The following is an 18,782-nucleotide window of genomic DNA, read 5'->3' on the forward strand; positions in this document are numbered from 1 at the left end:
TACTAGTTTGGGGAAGATAATCTGGGATTTCTCAAGTGGTTATTTCAGTTTAAACAAACAAGAGCTTGTATGTGGTTCTATTTCTTCACAGGTTTCATATACTCCTATAGATACAAGTGATTTCCCAGATCAGACTTCTCTGCTGATAATTTGGAGAATTTCTGTAACTTTGTACTTTCCAAGGTGCAGCTGACTGAAAAATTGACCTTTTGAGGAATTTTTCCATTTTGCCAGTCATCTCATAACTGGGTGCCAAAGGTAAGTCTCTTGTTTTCTGCTTAAAAAGTTGGGGGTGGAGATTGCTTCTTAACCTTTTGATCCTCAGTTTGCACTAGAGGTTTTGCACTGGTTAAATGGTGTTAAGTGTAGTCCTAAGTTGCTGGTTCAGGTTCAGTGTAAGTTTTCCAGGGACCTGGCTTAGACACTGTGTTCGCTCCAGTTGCTTTGGTGTATGATGGCACCGAGGAGCTCATTTATCTGCCTTGAATGGGTGGAGGGCTGATACTGGAAGATGCACAAGTCAGAGACTTTAGGAATAACAAGGTTAGTAAAACCTGCTTTTCAAGGTGCTCTCACACCACTGAAGACTCACCACAACTTGATGCTGAGAAGTAATGCCTCTATCAAAAGATTCAAACAGATAAAGGTCTTGCAACCAGAGTCTGACCATTTGCAGTAGGGTCTGCATATGTGTGTTCTATAGACTGTATCTGCAATACAGGTGTGGGTTCTAAGATCCCACACAACCCAGAGTGTGTATTGTAATAGAATTTGTATCAAAAACTCATCTCTGTTTCCTAAAAATATCCCTTCATCCTAACAGAGGGTTTGGGAAACTTGAATAAGAAACTGAGTTGCTGTTGGTCATCGGCCCACCCAGTGTTTCTTCTTGAACGGGTCAACCCCTGCAGGCGGAGGGAGCTTTCTCCTCCAAAGCTGGCTCTCACACCTGCTCAAAGTTTAAAACAACTTCTTCTGAGTCTGTTACTTTGAACTATCAAATCTCTTGGTATGATTTTTGTAAATGTATTTAGGAAGATTGACATAAATTAGAATTTTTCAGTTGTTTAAGAACGACTATAAAATTTTTGTAAATGGGTATGTTCATCTTGATCAATATTTCCCTTTGATATGTGGTTAGTTAGAACAGCAAATAATTAATATGTAGCATTTAATTGGGGTAGGAGTACATGTCTGAGTATTTTGGCCTTGTTGAAATTTTCTAGAGAAAATGACAGTGTCCTGTTAATTGAAGGTGGTGTTCATTATGGCTTTCAGGTCTAGGTGCTTGTTTGAAATTGAAAGCTTGGAGTGCACAAGCTCTTGCCTCCCCCTCACCCCCTGTACTTTTAACTTATCCTGATCTTGCCCTTCCCAAGTAATTGTTGGATCTTCCTAACCCCACATCCTCTCCTAAGGCACTCCCAGCTTATGTAAGACTGACCTGACAAAGGGTTCACATCTAATTCTGGGAGGCATCTATTACATGCAAAAACAGCAGAAGAGAAAAAAAGAGAAAAAAGAAAAAAAGAAAATCTTCACCCATATCAGTGTGCCTACATAAGTGTTTCATGTGTGTCCATAAAGTGTAGCTTTTTCAGATTTAGTCCCTTACATGTATTTCATGGGACTAGAAATTAGAAATGAAGACAGATCCTCAAGTCTGAATGGGTCAACAATAATATAATAAGGAAAAGTGTGTGCAGCTTCTTCCCAAAGTGCTCAGGGGTGAGCAGCGTTGCCATAAGTCTGAGGGATACTGCGCTTCTCTCAGCAGCTCACCTGCACGCGTGCCAGGCAGGAGACTTAACATCATGAGAGCCAGAGGTGGGTGCTGGCTACTCGGAGAATTATTTTTATAAGTTTAGTGATTGGATTTTTGCCCTAATTTGCTTCTTAAACTTTTTTGGGGGGTATGAGTAAAAGATAGGTTAATGGTCTGGAGTGTATTTGTGGGAGCCCTGGTTTGGTCCCCAGCACTGCCTAGTCCCCCCCAGTAAGCTCGGCTGGGGAGTGACCCCTGAGGACAACCAAAAAAGAAAAGCAAGGGCCAGAGCAACAGTAGAGCAGGCTGTGCCTGGCACACCAAAGTTTGATCCCTTTCATCTTGTATGGTCCCCCTAGCACCGTCAGGAATGATTCCTGAGTGCAGAGTCAGGAGAAATCCTTAAGCATCTCTTGGTGTGGCCCCAAACCAAGCAAACAAAAAGAAAAACAAAGCAAGGGAATATTTTTGTGATTTAGGGGAAAATATATTTTTAGTTGGAAAACCATTAGCTGTATCCACTTGTATAATACTGTGAACACCAGCTGAGTCCCTGGCTGTTTCTCTTGCAGTGATTGTTTTCAGCACCAGTTTTAGTTGCTACATAAACAGATTAAAGTACAGTTACAGGCACTCTTTCTTCAGCTCTTAGGGAGCTGGACAGGGCCTGATAGCTCAAGGGCAGCCATCACTGCTGTAGTCCTTAAAGTCTCTAGTGAGCCCCTAAGGCTTGGGGCTGGGTGAACTGATTCTCTGGAGTGGGAAGTTCCAGAGGATATCTTTGGAGGAAGTTTTAAAGAATGAGGGGTTGGGAGTACAGAAGCATTGCATGGATCACCTTGAGTAGAGTGTGGCTGTGTGCATCAGCTGGCGATGGGATTCTAGAGTCTCTGAGTTAAACAGTGGAATTTGGAAAATGGCACATGCTGTTGGGTTAGTATCTTTCACTGTGACCACAAGAAAAGTTGCATCTGCATTTTGTTTTTATATTGTAGGAGCAATGCTATTTATTCAGCCATCGATTGAGCTGATTGAATTGGGCATGAATTCCACATTGCTTTTTTAAAAAAATTTTAAATTTTATGTCAATTCACAGTGTTTAATTGCATTCGATAATCAAACACCAATCCCACCACCATTACACCTTCCCACCACCAAATTTGGAATGTTTCCATCCCAAATCCTAATCCTGTCCCAAAACACAACCAAAAAGATATATTTTGTATTGTCTGTTATGAAGAACTGCTGAACATGCTTACAAAAAAGTGTTCATATAGGAAACAGTGTGAAGATCATTCTATTTTGACAAGAGCCATTAAGATATTCTATAGAACATCACTAACATGTTATTAAAGTTTCGGTGATGCGAGCTTTGGTATTTATATCTGAAAATACGTATATATGCATATATATTTTTTCCCTCTGATTTATTGCCTACTATCTGAACCCTATCAAATGTGGTGTAACTATGGAGAGTGGGTAGGGAGTGTTTTATGATGTGTCCAGGAATATGTTCACTCATATGTGAGCCTTAGCCCCAGTGTGCGGGGAGCAGCTTTGAGCGTGGCGGCAGTTGGGTGGTGGAGGTTTTTGGCTGCCAGAGCTGGGTCCCTTGGGGCAGGGAGGGTCCTCACCCACCCCCCTCTGGATGCCCCCTGTGAAACAGCCTGGCATGGAGTCAGGACATTCTGCGACGCTTTCTTTCAGGAGTTTTAGTTTATAGTCCCTGGGTCTTGGCCGTTGATGAAATTACATGACAGTTTGTGGGTGTGCCTGCCAAGCTACTGGAAAACTGGGGACCTGGGGGAAGGAGGTCCAGTCCCGATCGAAGTGGGCCTGGACCTCTCAGTCACAGGTTCCCGCCTTCTTCTGCGCTATAGGTCCTAACTGCATCTTTTGATCTCTTTTGAGATTTATGGGTCTCTGAAATAAGGCCAATAGATGAGCTTATATAGCTGAGCTAGAGGTGGTTTGTGGGTGTTGTCTCCCACATACCTAACTTTTTTTTTTTTTTTTTTAAATTTATTTATTTTTAATTAGAGAATCACCGTGAGGGTACAGTTACAGATTTATACACTTCTGTGCTCACACTTCCCTCATACAAAGTTTGGGAACCCATCCCTTCACCAGTGCCCATTCTCCACCACCCGTAAACCCAGTGTCCCTCCCACCCTCCCCAGTCCCATCTCCCCCCCACCCCACCCTGCCACTGTGGCAAGGCATTCCCTTCTGTTTTCTCTCTCTAATTAGCTGTTGTGGTTTGCAACAAAGGTGTTGAGTGGCCGCTGTGCTCAGTCTCTAGCCCTCATTCAGCCCGCAACTCCCTTCCCCCACATGGCCTTCGACTGCAATGTAGTTGGTGATCGCTTCTCTGAGTTGACCTTTCCCCGGAACGTGAGGCCAGCCTCGAAGCCATGGAGTCAACCTCCTGGTACTTATTTCTACAGTTCTTGGGTGTTAGTCTCCCACTCTGTTATTCTATATACCATAGATGAGTGCAATCTTTCTATGTCTGTCTCTCTCTTTCTGACTCATTTCACTCAGCATGAAACTTTTCATGCCCATCCACTTAACTACAAAATTCTTGACCTCCTTTTTTCTAACAGCTGCATAGTATTCCATTGTATAGATGTACCAAAGTTTCCTCAACCAGTCATCCGTTCTGGGGCATTCGGGTTTTTTCCAGATTCTGGCTATTGTAAACAGTGCTGCGATGAACATACAACCACATACCTAACTTTACTCCATTTAATTTCTTGGTAAACTTGGCCCCAAGTTGTTGGGGTCTGGCCAAAGGCACAGCAGCAATTTTGGGGTATCTGGAAGTCCGAAGGCACCATCAGGCTGCTGATGCACTCACCCCACAGGTACAGGTTGACTTGCTGTCGGCACCGAACCCCGACCCATCTGCATTTGTACTTTTATTTGGCCTGTTTTGGGAAGCAGTGAAAGCGGCGCCTACCTCATGGAGTGATCTGTGGGGTATCAGCCTGAGAGGTGCGCACCTAGTTCATTTTAGATCTGGTCCAGGTCTCCCCACACTTGTAACTGCTCAGAGAAGCTGCTTGAGGAGCATTGGTATAACTGAGCTCCCTTTCCGAGTAACATGAGTGTGGTCCTTAAACCTTGAGCACCTCCTGTGCATTTTTCTGCCCCAAGATCTTGTCTCCCTGAAGCTTGTCCCCACAGTTCCCAATTAAGGGCCTAAGACTTTGGAACTCCCTGACCTTGACCTGTGCACTCTGAGGAGTCAAGAGCCTGGGAAGAACACAGTAGCCACTTTACAGTTAGGCCAGGTTTATTTGGTTGAGTAGAAACTGCACTTAATTCTTCCCAGATATTAATGAAAGTCGGTTGTGAGTAATTCTATTTAGAGGCTGGCTGGTATTTACTGGGACTAGAAAATGCCTTTCTTTGTATGCTCTGCTAAAGGTTTCCTTCTCTGTCAAGCTTTTTGGTTTAAAAGGAGAGAAAGAAGAGTCATATATGGCAGTGGACATTGATGTTATGGGGGTGGAAAATGGAGGTTCTGGGACAAAATTTATGGACTAAATAAATGACTAACAGATATATACATAGCTCTAGGAGAGCCCGGCAAGCTACCGAGAGCTTCCCGCCCACACGGCAGAGCCTGGCAAGCTATCCGTGGTGTATTCAATATGCCAAAAACAATAACAACAAGTCTCACAATGGAGACGTTACTGATGCCTGCTCGAGCAAATCGATGAACAGCTGGATGACAGTGCTATCAGTGCTACAGGTTATTGTAACTTTGCGATGCAGTGATTTAAAATCAGAAGTGTGGTGCTTCCAGTTTTGTTTATCTTGTTCAAAACCACTTTGAGATCCTTTGTGGGTCCTTATAAACAGTAGAGTTGTTAAACTTTTGAGAATCTTTATGTTAGTGTTTATTGGGGTGTGGGTCCGTAGTTTTTCCTTTTTAGGGCTGTCTCAGTCTGTGTGCAGTATCAGGGCTTGCCTCATAGAAATTCTTTGGGAGGCTTCCTCTTTCCTTGATTTCTGGAAAACATTGGGAGGGAGCAGGTCTTCTACAAAAATTTTCAGGGAGCGTCAGCTGCTCCCAAGAGACAATTCCTTGTGGTAATTTTTCATTTGTGAGGTCTTGAGCCCCCATTGTGAACATGTTAACAACGGAACAGAAATATTCATTATCATTGATTTGCTGTCTGAATGAACTGTTATCAAAAGTGAAGTTCCTACTGTTTCTGAATTGTGTTGACTTCGGTTCTTCTTCAGAAATATTATCATTGAGTTGATATTTATGCTTTTGTTGAAACGAAGTGTTATATGTTGTTGTCGGATTGATTGATCCTTATCATTATATTATTTGCTGCTTATTACAATCTGTGGTTTAAAGTCTATCTTGTTTGAGATAAGTGTAGTTGCCCATACTTTCTTTTTATTGACATGTCTACAATATCTTTAAATTCTTCCCCCTCCAATCTTGGTGTTTATTTATTTATTGTTTTGTGGGCTACACCTAATGGTGCAGAGGCTTACTCCTGACTCTGTGCTTAGGGATCACCCCTGGTGAACTTGGGGGATCTGATGAGGTACTGGGAATCAAACCGGATCTACCATGTGTGAGGCAAGTTCCCTACCTGCTATACTATTGTGCCAGTAACATTTAGTTAAAGATCAAATGGGTCTTATGTAGACAGCACTTAGAGGTGATCTTGTGTGTGTGTGTGTGTGTGTGTGTGTGTGTGTGTGTGTGTGTGTGTGTGTGTGTGTATAGGTTTTGGAGGTGCACCCATCTGTGCTTGGGGCTTACTCCTGACTCTGTGTTCTGAGGACCATTTGGGGTGCTGGGGATTAGACCTGGGTTAGCCACATTCAAGGCAACTGCCTTTCCAGCTGTATTGTCTCTCTGCCTCCATTTTTTTTTTTGTTACTTTTATTGTGGTAATGTTGACTTATAAGACTGTATATGTTAGGGGTACAAGTTCACTCTTCTGAATATATGTTGCTGTATTATATCCACAAGCCAAGTACTAGTATCCCTGTCATCAGTGTACCCGTCCCCTCCCTTCTCCCTTCTTTCCTTCTTTTGTCTCCCTCTCCTATGATGGCTCTGTTTTTGGTTCTTTTATTTATTGATTGATTGATTTTTGCTTTTTGGGTTACACCCAGCGATGCTCAGGGGCTACTCCTGGCTCTGCACTCAGTAATTACTCCTGGTGGTGCTTGGGGAACCATACGGGATGCCGGGGATTGAACCTGGGTCAGCCGCATGCAAGGCAAACGTCCTGCCTGCTGTGATATCGCTCTGGTTCCTTCTTTCTTTCAATCTGTGCAACCATTTTGTATCTTCTGACTGGTGAATTTAATTCATCTAAAGTTTCATTTATAAGTGTATACTTACTTTTTCCACTTTGTTAATTGTCTTCTGTTGGTATTTTTGTATCTGTCTCTTCCTTAGATTTTCTAGATTGATATATGTAGATTCATTTGTCTTTCTCATATGTACATGTATTGGAGATTTTTTTGTTCTATGATTGCCAGGTGACTTTTATAAAGCATCATGTATTTATAGCAGCCTATTTTAAGTGGATGACAACTTTAATATGTTATGTATAATTTTTCATTCTGTTATAGAAGCTGCACGGTTTCACTTAACGGGAGAAAATGAGTTGTTAAGCAGCGTTTGTCACTCTTAAGCTCATCGGAAGGCTACCTAGCAGTATTCATTCTAGAAAAGAAAGTTTTATCTCTTGTCTTTATATTACTTTCAAGTTGTTCATTTTTTTTTTTTAATTAGAGTCATTAACTCTGTACTTGGTAAAGTTCCCTTAAATTCGTTCTTGTTTTTGGAGAGTGCTGGTAATGCATTTTGCTCCCACAGGAATTTCTTGGATTTTTTTAGGTACAAGATTCACTCTTTCATTGGCTTTTTGTTCTTGTTTTGACCACACTATAGGTGGTTGGAGGATGGGTCCAGGGCTACTCCCAGAAGTACTTGGGGGACTCGCTGGTGCCAAGGATGGAGCCTTGTGCTTCTTGCATAAAGGATGTGCTTCTTCATGCAGGTGTTCCCCGGCCTGTTGTGCCACCTCCCTGTCCCCCAGCCTTCTATTCCAAAGCGGTAGTAGTTCCTGGAAGGCATAAAGTCTGTCAGCATAGAAGAGGGAAAGGGGCAGACCCTCCTCGTTTCTTCACTGGTTCGCTGGTGGACTGGGAGCCGGTGCCTGGAATCCGGCTGCCTGGGTCTCACTGACCCGAGACATCGAACAGACCTCAGGCTCCCAGCGGGGCTCTGACTGCTCTCGTGTTTGGGGGACTCCTGACAGGCCTTTGAAAATTGACTGGTGGAGGCAAGAGACTTTCATCCCTCTCCTGTCTGCTGGTTTTCACCCTTTGGTCCCTCACAGTCCCCATGGCACCATTGTACAGAGCAATGGGAGGTTTTCAGTATGTAGTCAGTAAAGATGGCTTGCTTGTGTTGAGGTGGTCGTTTCTCTGCCTCAGCTTGCCCGCCCTCTAGCAGTGTGGCTACCTCAAAAGTGGAGAAACAAAAATTAAAAATACAGGAAAAAAAGTTTTGGGCCTCCGCAACCAAAAAATAAGTTCCTGCTTCCCCTAGATGCACACGCATTGCGTATACCCTTTCTCTTTACGAGACTGTAGAAGCTATTTTCTCGTTGATTTTGTAGATGAAGAGAATAACAAAATGCAGTGTGCAAAGCAACTTTCAGAAACTCTTTAAAACCTGGTGATGTCTCTCCCCATTATCTGTAAAGGGAAGGAAGTGCACCAGAAGAGGTTACTTTATTTGCTGAGTACAGCGTGGCTTTGAGAAGGTGATCCTTGCCGTGTGTCTGCATGCCAAGTGAGGGACGCACTAATTTCCTAGCTCTGGGTCTCACTTTCAGAGTCCCTGGACCAGGCGTGCTGGTGCTGTAGACAAGGTGCCTTAAGGGAACATTGCTGGGTACTCACACAGATTCTGGGTGATGTGGTTTAGAACTAAGAGAGGAGAAGTGTCTTTGTTGTCCTTTCCTAGAAAAATCAACATTTTCACTCCTCCTCTGCTTGTGGGTATTGCAGGGTGAGAGTGATCAACTTTTAAGAAGCAAATTGGGACCAGAAAATGATAGTGCAGAGTGTGAGGGGAGGCAGTTGCCCTGCAAGTGGCTGACCTGGGTTCAGTCCCTGGTACCGAACCCTGCAAGGATCACCCTGAGCACCACTAGGTATGGCCCCTCAAGCCAAAAAGTTAAATAATAAAAAACAAACTAGATTTGGACAAGGTTAGTCTTTTGGAAATAGTTAACATATGTTTGTTACCATGTTTGTGGGGATAATGTAAAGTGCGTGCACATGACCAGCTGTGAGTTCACAAAATAATGTGTGGGTGCTGAGTGACAACACATGCATTTGCTGGCCGAGAGCTGCCTCCTGTCCACCCCCAGGCCTCCCCAGCAGAGAGACAGCGAGATGGGAGACCACAGCCTGCTGTTAAAAATGGCCTGTTTAATGCAGAGCTGCTAGCGTACTTCTAGAACATCTGAAGGGGTCAGAGGTATAGGACTGCATGTCCATGTGATACACAGGTAAAATGTTCCAGCAGAGGCAGTTCTGTGGGGGAGATAAACTCAAGGAGATGCTTGGTCTCCAAGAGATATCTATATTGTTTTCCTCTGTTCCCCTCAAGATATATATATGTATATATGTGTATATGTATATATACACATTTATATGTATATATCCATATCCATATATATATATATATATATCTTAGTCAATTCAAACAGTTAGTCAAACAATTAATTCTACTTCTTACCAATACTTGCAGTCAGTTGTTCCTGGTGAGTAAGCTTGGTGGACCTGGGTCACTCGGGGATTGGGGGAGGTTTCCCAGGGACTTCTTGTCTCCACCTCCTCACAGGTTTGTGGAACTATGGGGAGCTATGCAGCTTCTCCCCACTCCACCCCACACTTAGGTATTTAGTCCTTCACCCACTCCCTATTCTCCAAAATTAGATTTACTACATGCATATGAGAGCTGTTTGCTTGTTCTGCCCTTTGTGGAAATGAAGCCACATGGGATGGATGTAGTTCTTTGTGATTTAGGTTTTGTTTGGGGGCTATCCTCAGAAGTGCTCCAGAGCTTTCTCCTGCCACGTAGTTCAGGGGAGATTCCCTCCCCGGCTCTCCTTGAACCCAGGCACTAGCCCATTGAGCCAGCTCTCGGGCCCCAGACAGGCCTTCGATTCACCTTTTTTGGGGTGAAGGGTGTTAAGCCACATCTGGTGGTGCTCTAAGGCTGCTCCCAGCTTATTGCTTGGGAGTTACCTACCACAGAGCTCAGGGGACCTTGTGGTACTGGGCATTGGGACCTGGCCCTGGCACCCTGCTCCAGCATTCTGAACCATCCTGCCCTTGCCACGGTGTTTTTTCTCTTTTTTTTTTGCTTGTTCTTTGGGCTACACTCCAATGATACTCCTTGTGGGACTCATGGATCGTATGTGCTACTGGGGATTGAAGTGGGGTTGGCCACATGCAAGGCAGGAGCCCTACCCACTGTACTATTGCTCCACACCTTTTTTTTTTTTTTTAAATAAAAAAGTTGTTTCTGGGTTTTGTAGACACAGTCTTCACTTGCCCTGTGAAGTGACCTGCGCTGTTGGACAGTATGCCTCGGTCACCCCTGCCCTGTGGCTGGGGCACCAGTCTGGGCTCTGAGCAGCTCTGAGGGTCCCCACTGCACACCTGGCGTCCATCTCTGGGAGCTTTCGTATGCTCCGTGGGAGTGCTCAGTTCTGCAGAAGGATCCCCACAGCCCCCGCAGAGCTCTCCCCTTTCATCGCCCCACAGAGCCCGCGCTCCCCCTTGCTTCACAGCCTTCTGAGCACAATCATTTCTTCCTTCATCTTCCTCCTGTGAGCTGCTGTCTTCCTGGGGCTCGTTATAAGTGTGGTCCAGCTTTTCCCACGTTCATTTGCCGTTTGTGCTGGCCTTCACTCGGTGACCACCTCTTTTGCTTGCTTTTCATTGACTTGTTGGCTTTTCTCGTTGATTGTCAGATTATTTTTATTTTGCTGGGCACCAGTCCTTTTTCCTTACCCAATCTACTAATAATGGCTTCTTGAGATGTCTGTTTCAATTAATTTTAACCTATGAAAAATGTTAATTTCTACTTAGGAATCCAGACTCTCTGTTTAATTAAAACTGGATCTTTTACTGTGCCCATGATAGATAACACCATGTATCAACTTTGCTTTCATGTTAAGAAAGGAATTAAAAAATTATGTTCTTACCATTCTGCCGAAAGACCATATATATTGTGTGCTACTTTAGTCTTCAATAAGCTGTTTTTGTTAATCAAGAGGACAACACTTTTTTTTTTTAAGTACTGCAGTTTTAGTGGTTCTTAAGTTATATTTGCCACGCACGTAATCTAGTCTTGGGCTTGCTTTCTCAGTCATTTAATGAATTGTATTATCTTTATTTTTTAAATTTAATTTTATTTTGTTAAAAAATTTTTTATAAAGTAGTTCACAATATTTGATTACATTTACTATTCAAACACCAACCCCACCACCATTACACCTTTCTATCACCCTCTTTAGGGTGTTTCCATCCCAATCCCCAATTCCTGCCCCAAAGCAGAACCAAAATAATATAATATTTCTCTTTAACATTGGGTGCCTCCTACTGAATCCAATCAAATGTGGTGCGGTATTCTTGGTGTTTGGGTAGAGTGTGTCCTATGAAGTGTTGTGCGGCTGCGGTCCAGAAAAAGAAGGTTCACTCGCGGGTGAGCTTGGCCCTAGTGTGCGGAGAGTGGCCGTGGGCATGGCGGCAGTTGAGTTCTGGAGGTTTGGGGCTGCCAGGCCTGGGTCCCTTGGGGTGGGGAGGGGTTTCTCCCGCCCCCGCTCTGGGGTGCCCCGAGTGAAACAGCCTGGAGCAGGGTGGGTGGCATGATTATGGTGAGTATCATGTTATGCCCCCGTTCGGGAGAGAAGGACATGTGGTCTAGATAGTGGCTGATGACGAGATTATCTGACACTGTATTACCTGTATTTTTCATTAATTCTTGCTTCGTGACTCAGTTACCAAATTGTTGAAAGAGGCACTCTTTCTTATTGATCAGAACTTCATGAATATATATATGAATATATACACATACATGTAGATATATACACACATGTAGATATATGCACACATATATGTATATACATATATAAACATATATATGCCATATTCTTTTTTACTCACAAAAGCTGGATGGTACAGTTTGTTTTTGGTGTCAGTTCTTTTTAATTACTGAGCCCTTACTCTGTACAATCCCAGTAGCTCCACAAAAACCTAAGATTGTTTTAGATGAAGCATCTTGAATTTGAATCCAACTCCAAATCCAGACCTGATGAGGGATTCAGAGAGTTGGCTCTGGCTTATGATGCTGACGGTTCCCTCACCAACTGCGTGAAGAGCATCCACAAGTCACTGTGCCCCTCTCTCCTTCAGGGGCTTAGTGAACGCACATCCAGGCGCTGCTCCTTCCTGCATGCTCCCTTTGAAGGAGACGGCATCCTTGTTCTCAGGGAGCTGCACGCAGCACTGGGAAACAGTCAGCAACACACCAGCAATGGGGTGAGATGCTGCTGAGAGCCATGGCAGAGAGGAACCGGGGCCATCAAGCTGGCAGGGACACTGGCGGCTTCACGCTTTTAAAGAAGCTTGGGGTTTCGTCATGGATGGGATGTGAGAGAAGGATGCAGGCCACCACTGATACGTGAATAGATGCCAGAGCAGAGCGGGACTGAACAAAAAAATCGTGCAGATAAATAAATATCTGGGGGCAGAATATTCCAGGTGCAGAAGCAAGTGCAGAGGCTTCCTCAGTAAAAGGTTCTTGTCTCCTTTCTGAGGAGCGGCGGTGCTTGAGGAGACGTCATACGCGAGTTTGGACAGAGCGCCCAGGGGCAGATTATTTCAGCCTTTCGCCAAAGCTTCGGATTCTGTTCTGCTGAGATAGGCAGCTGGAGGGAGGGTTGAGCAGAGGCGTGACCAGGATAAGTGCCCATCCATGTTGACGGGGCGATGTGGGGAGGGTGGAGACAGGACGAGGGAGATGGACGGGGTCGCCGTGTCTAAGTGGGGAGAGCCACAGACATGGCAGGGAGGGAGAAGAGGATGGCACTAGGTTCAGATTGTGGAGGTCGCCCGCAGGCTTTGCTGGTGACAGGAAGGGGAGGGAGGCAGCTGGGTCTGTGGGATGCTCCAAGGTGGTTGACCTGAGGAGCAGTTGGGTGAGTGGCTCTCTGATGTGTCGTGTAAGTCAGCCATGTCCCCCAGGTAGATGCAGGAGGCGCTTGTGAATTTCATCTGGCCCCTTCCGTGTCCGACAGGGAGAACCATGCGTTTGCCCTGGCCATGTTAAATTTGAAGGGCACGTTGGGTCTCTAAACGGAGATGCTCATGAGGTGGTGGGGTGTAGAGCGGCTGAGAGCAGGTGTGGAGACTGATGCGTGGGAGCAGCACACAGGCTGACAGCGCTTCAGGCCGACCAAGAGAGTGGATGCACTGTCCCATAGTTGAGTAGATGAGCTGGGGCCCACGGCAGCCTGGCTGCTCCTGCGTCCCTCCGACAGAAATGCAGGTGGGAGCCAGCCAGCAGGGGAGGGAGGAAGAGCAGCTGCAGCTCCGCGGTCCTTCCCAGGAAGATGCACACGGGCCGTGCCTCGGAAAGGGCTGACTGACAGGGGCAGCTGGCACCACGCAGTAAGATGATCCCGGCAGGAGAGAAATGTTCTGACACAGCAGAGCCGGGGGTCAGCCTGGGATCAGACTCCTCCTGGAGGTGCCGCAGCTCATTCAGCGTACAGGGGCAGGCCTGGAAAGAGCAGACAGACACTCAACCCCAGAGCAGAAGCAAGACCTCAGCCCCAGAACTGGGGGTCCTGAAGGATTTCTGGGAATTTTCCTTCTTGGGAAGTAGGACCGCCTAGAACACCGGGTGCTTGGGAAGGGAGACATGGATCTGGAGAACTTGGGATCTTGACTGCTGCTCTCCAGGGACATACTGAGAGCCAGGTGGGTGATGGAGGAAGGTGAGGGGCCCTTCTTGCTCAAGGTACCTGGTGCGTCCTCAAATGGTGCAGAATCAGGCAGAGGTTTGTGACTGACCAATGGTACAGGGGAGGGAAATACCAGTATATTTTACTGTAGCTGAACTCACTTGTAAGAACTAAGAACAATGACATTTATATGTTCCTGTGTAGGAAATGAATGTTTAAGTTACTAAACAATTGCAGCTGCCTTCGTGGGTCTAGAAACAAAGGGCCGGGCCTGTGAGTCGCTGGAAATGATGAGTGGTTGCTTCTGTCTCTGTTGGTTGTGGTGGTTGTGTGTTGTCTGAAACCACGGTGTGTGAAAAAGTGCCTCTCTGTCCTTACTGCAGGGCCATTGGTGTTCATCCTCACCTGCAGGTAATTCTCTGCCCAAAAATTGTACTTATTAACGGGCATAGATTTATCATTTATTTACAAATACAGGGTGATCTCACTTACCTGTGGTATATAGAATGCTGGATGAGGAAATGCACTGTCGTGAAAGGGGCTGCCTAGATCACCCTTGACCCCAGTGTTTAGAGAGGAGAGATACAGAAGGAAAGAAATTTAGGTGGGAAGAAGAGGACAGGAAGTGATGGGTGAACCTGTATCAGGGCTTCAGTTACACTGGTGATATGGGTGCATGTTGTAGCTATATATCTAAAGAACAGACTCAGCAACACTGAAAACGTAAGATCTAAGCTGCAACCACTAAAACTTTGCAGTGTGCCTGTCAGCTTGAGTGGTGGGCATAGCATGGGTATTGCGAGATGGGTGTTGAAGTATTATGTGCCTAAAATTCAACTATCAGTAACTATAAACCATCATTTTTAATTTTAAGAAAAAGAAAAGAAAGACAAATTAAAAAAAAGAATTATCATCTATTTAAAGTGTCCATGATGGTGGTCGACAGATGGCTTCATTGGGAGAGGACACCCTTTTTGGTCCACAGGTGTAAGAAAGGTGAAAGCTCTTGCTTCAGTGAGAGAGCTCTCCTGTCTCCGTATAAGGTTCTTTCTCTGTGAGAACAAGGCATTCCACCCTCTGCAAATTTCTAACATGACAGAGTGTTAACTGCAGCTACTGTCACAATGTTACGTATTTTTATATTTCCAGATCTTACCCTTCTTATAAGCTATATGTCTGCCCCCTGCTACCAATCTCTCCCTATTTCTCCCAGTCCTGATAAGCACTTTCCTTTTTTTCCCTATGAGTTTGACTTTGGGGTGCGGGTAGTTTCCAGTGCTGGTAACTTTTTCCTTCACTGTTATCTTTACTTCAGTATTGCCCAGGTTCAACCAAGGCAGTGTTTAATTCCAAGTTTAGTGCAGTTTATTTGGAATTCTATTTGTTTCATGATTTATATTGTACAATAAATGGACTCCTTCAGTTCACAGTTATATTCTTCAAACTGATAATACTTGATGTTCTGTTTCCAGATGGCCATGAAGAATTGGAGAAAGTTGCCAGGTTCACCAAAATGGGTACTCTCCTGGCTTCAGTGGCACTGTGTGTGTGTGTGTGTGTGTGTGTGTGTGTCTGTGTCTGTGTGTGTGTTGGGGGGCTTGGGCAAGAGGCATAAGCACTTCCCAGATCCTAGCTGAAGCAAGGGTTTCCATTGCTGTTTCTTCTTTGAGACTTTCTAGGAATTTACTGAGTTTTGCTTATTTTTACTCTACTTTGGATGATACTGGTTTTATCTAGGAATTTTAATTCTTTTAAGACCATGCCCACTGATGATCAGGGGCTACTTCCAATTCAGAGCTCAGAGGTCAGTCGCAGTGGCGATCGGGACCATGTAGTGCTAGAGATTGAACCTGCGGCTCTAACATTCAGTCATAGCTACAGCCCTTTGAGCTTTCTCTCGGGGCCCAAAACCTATTACCCTCCTGTGTGTAGGGACAGCCCTTAGCGTGGTGCTTGGGAGGACCCTGGGAGGACCAAAGAATTGAACCCGGGTCTTCCGCAAGCAGAGCTTGTGCTCAGCCCATCAAGCTTGGGCCCTGTTGAAGCATTTTCTATACTAAAATGGGTTGATCCTGGAAATTCATGTATAAAACCACATTTTAAGACATTTTTTTCTTCTCCTTTCGTTCTTATGTTTTTACCTCTCCATGGTGATGCAGCGCCCCTTGCCCATTCTTGATGCCATGCAGCCAGCTGCGAGGCTTAAAGTTTGGGTTCTTGGGTGAGCAGTGCTGAGGGCCACACCCCGTGGTGGTCAGGGAACCAAGGGACTCCCGCATGGCATGCATGGGAACACGCTCCACTCCCACCCCACAGTATTTTTCTTAGTTCATTTATGTGTATGTTTGTGACTTATTTTTGGTTTTTAAATGAGATTTCTGATGTTGGCAGAAAGTCAGGATGATAGTAGAAACTTATTGAAGTTTGAAAGCAAATCAAAGAGTTTCTCAGCAAACAAATAGTGGAATTTATCGATACTAAATCTCCTAAGAAATGCTTAAGAAAAAAATTATAAAAGGAAAGGAAACCACACTTGGAAGTAGCAAGCTACTTCAACAAAATGTGGGAGAGAATAATAATGAGGATTCTTTGAAGTTTATTGATTATTTCCTGATATCTCCATTCTGTCTAGATAATTTTAAATGTCAGTGTACTTTTCAGTTCTGAAATTTATCTGGTTCTTTAAAAGTAGATCTCCATTGAGATTTCATATGTCTTAAATTATTACCATGTTTTCGAACTTTAAATGTTACCGTTTAATGTAGGTAGAATAGATGCTTGATATTAACCTGCTTAATTCAGCACTTGTCACATATTAGTGTTGGTCTCTATCGTTTCTTTTGAGAATGGGTCTTATTATCCTACTTCTTATTTTAAAAATAATTTTGGACTATATTCCTTACACTTTATAGATCATTTTCTTATTCTCTTTTATTCTGAAAAGTGCTCCTTTTAGATTTTAACTCAGTTGGACTGACCGCAAATTCTGTCTTTTGTATAGCTGCTAATATTTCTTCTCAGTCCCCTTAGACCTTATCTTGATACTGTATTCTGTACAAATGTAATTTAGTGGCCAATCAAATATAAAAGCATAGTTTGTGTACAAAATGTGTTATTATACTTCCACCACCCTTTTTTCCTACTTATTGAATTAGCCTTAAATTTTCAGTTGTTCTCATCGCAAACTGTCTTCTGATTTGAAAGACTAGAAGGGTCTTAGTTTTTTTTTTGGAGTTTTAGGCACTCTACACTGTGTCCTGCCTTCAGGTCGAAAGCTGTGGAACTGAATTTACACACACACACTTTCTTGTCGAAGAAAGTTTAAAATGTCCTTCCAGTATCTGCTTACATTGCTGTGCGCTGGATTTGGTTGTAGTTTGTTTCATTTATGTTTACATTTTGTACAGTTCATGACTGCTCCTCATTCTTGCTAATATGTTATGAACTTAACTCACCATAAAAGTGGCACAATTAGTTAAAAAACAGTCCCTTATAAAAGTGTGTAAGAGTTCTCAGCATTTCCTCCTGTGCCTCCCATGGCACATCCTGCTCCATCCTCCATTCACCCCTAATGTACCAGTCATGCTAGCCTCGCATAAATACTCCAAACTCGGCCGGAGCCATTGTATTACAGGTATAGTATTTGCCTTGCACATGGCCCATCCAAATTCACTTCCTGGCACCCCTTATGGTCCCCAAACCTGCCAGGAGTGGCCCCTGAGTCCAAAGCCAGAAATAAGTCCTGAGCATTGCTGGGTGTTGCCCCAGATAAACAGAAATACTCAACACTCTCCTTTTTGACCATTATTTGTTCATTTTTGTCTTTTGTTGAGTGTTCTGATCGTGACTCTTCATTTTCATGGTTGTTCATTTTCATTAAATTATCATTTTCTGTCAGTTAAAATGCTAGATTTTATGTTATATGTATTTTGTTATAACGGGTGGGGGGGAAACCCACATGCATTGTAGGCAAGGACATCAGCTAGTAAATAATGTGATCGCACTAAGAAGTTGGAAGTGCTTATCTGGGCGGTGGGGCTCTGCCCACTGAGCTTTCAAAACTACTAGTGGGCACTGAGCAGCAGCAGCAGAGGCCAGGAACCAGAGCCCGAGGGCAGTGGTGGGAGCTGAGTGTGAGCCCAGGCACCAGGGCCCAGCAGGACCCAAGAGCTTTTGGGAGGAGCAGGCAGCAAAGGAGACAAGTCTGTGCCTCCCCCAGCCCTTACTGTATCCCTCTCACAGACGGAGTCTTTAAGTCAAGAAATACTTTTTTAAGTGTCAGATTTAATAAAAACTTGGCTGTGCCTCTTTGTCTATAAAACATATTTTCCTAGGTACTGTGGGCCAGGAACATCCTCTCTAGGCTGAAGACAAATATATGTATTCCTCTCAGCCACCGTGGGTGTAGGATATAACCCAGACCCTAGGATTTTTGTATAACTTCCTAAAACAATCCTCTCTGTATTATGCCACCCCAGTTTTATAAAATACCTTTAGGTATTTTTCTCTTTTCAATGACTCAGCCGTATCTGATACTGATGTGTTTTGATCTGTGACAGCTGTGTGTAGGTTCAGTCAGTCTTATTGTTGGCATTAGGTAGAGCAAGAGGATCTGATACGTGTCCAGCAGGGACCATGTACCTTCCCTTCCGCGGCACTTGGCTCGTGTCCTTTCTGCACTCACAGAGATGGAGGAGGGTTGAAACCACTGCAGCCCAGGGGATCCGGGAGAGTTTCCCCTGCTTTTTTCCTCTTTTCTTTTATTTTTTTTTATTGAATCACCATGAGAAAAGTTACAAAGCTGTCATGTTTGAGTTTCAGTCATACAGTGATCGAACACCCATCCCTCCTCTAGTGCACATTCCCCACCACCAATGTCCCCAGTATCTCCCCCACCCCCATCCCAGCCCTCCCCCTGCCTCTATGGCAGACAGTTTCCCCCATACTCTCTCTCTACTTTGGGGCATTGTGGT

The 18,782-nt window shown here is 44.4% G+C and overlaps 1 protein-coding gene across 1 annotated transcript in view; it reads left to right on the forward strand.

Moving 5' to 3' along the window:
* The window catches only part of NCK2 (NCK adaptor protein 2), a 138,806-nt gene that overhangs the window by 65,479 nt on the left and 54,545 nt on the right, over window positions 1–18,782 (forward strand). The window contains exon 3 of the mRNA XM_055121777.1: window positions 92–258. The gene's annotated coding sequence lies outside the window, so the exon portion shown is untranslated. The remainder of the gene's footprint in view (window positions 1–91; window positions 259–18,782) is intronic.

This window comes from Sorex araneus, chromosome X (genome assembly GCF_027595985.1).
Source record: "Sorex araneus isolate mSorAra2 chromosome X, mSorAra2.pri, whole genome shotgun sequence".
Lineage (NCBI taxonomy): Eukaryota > Metazoa > Chordata > Mammalia > Eulipotyphla > Soricidae > Sorex > Sorex araneus.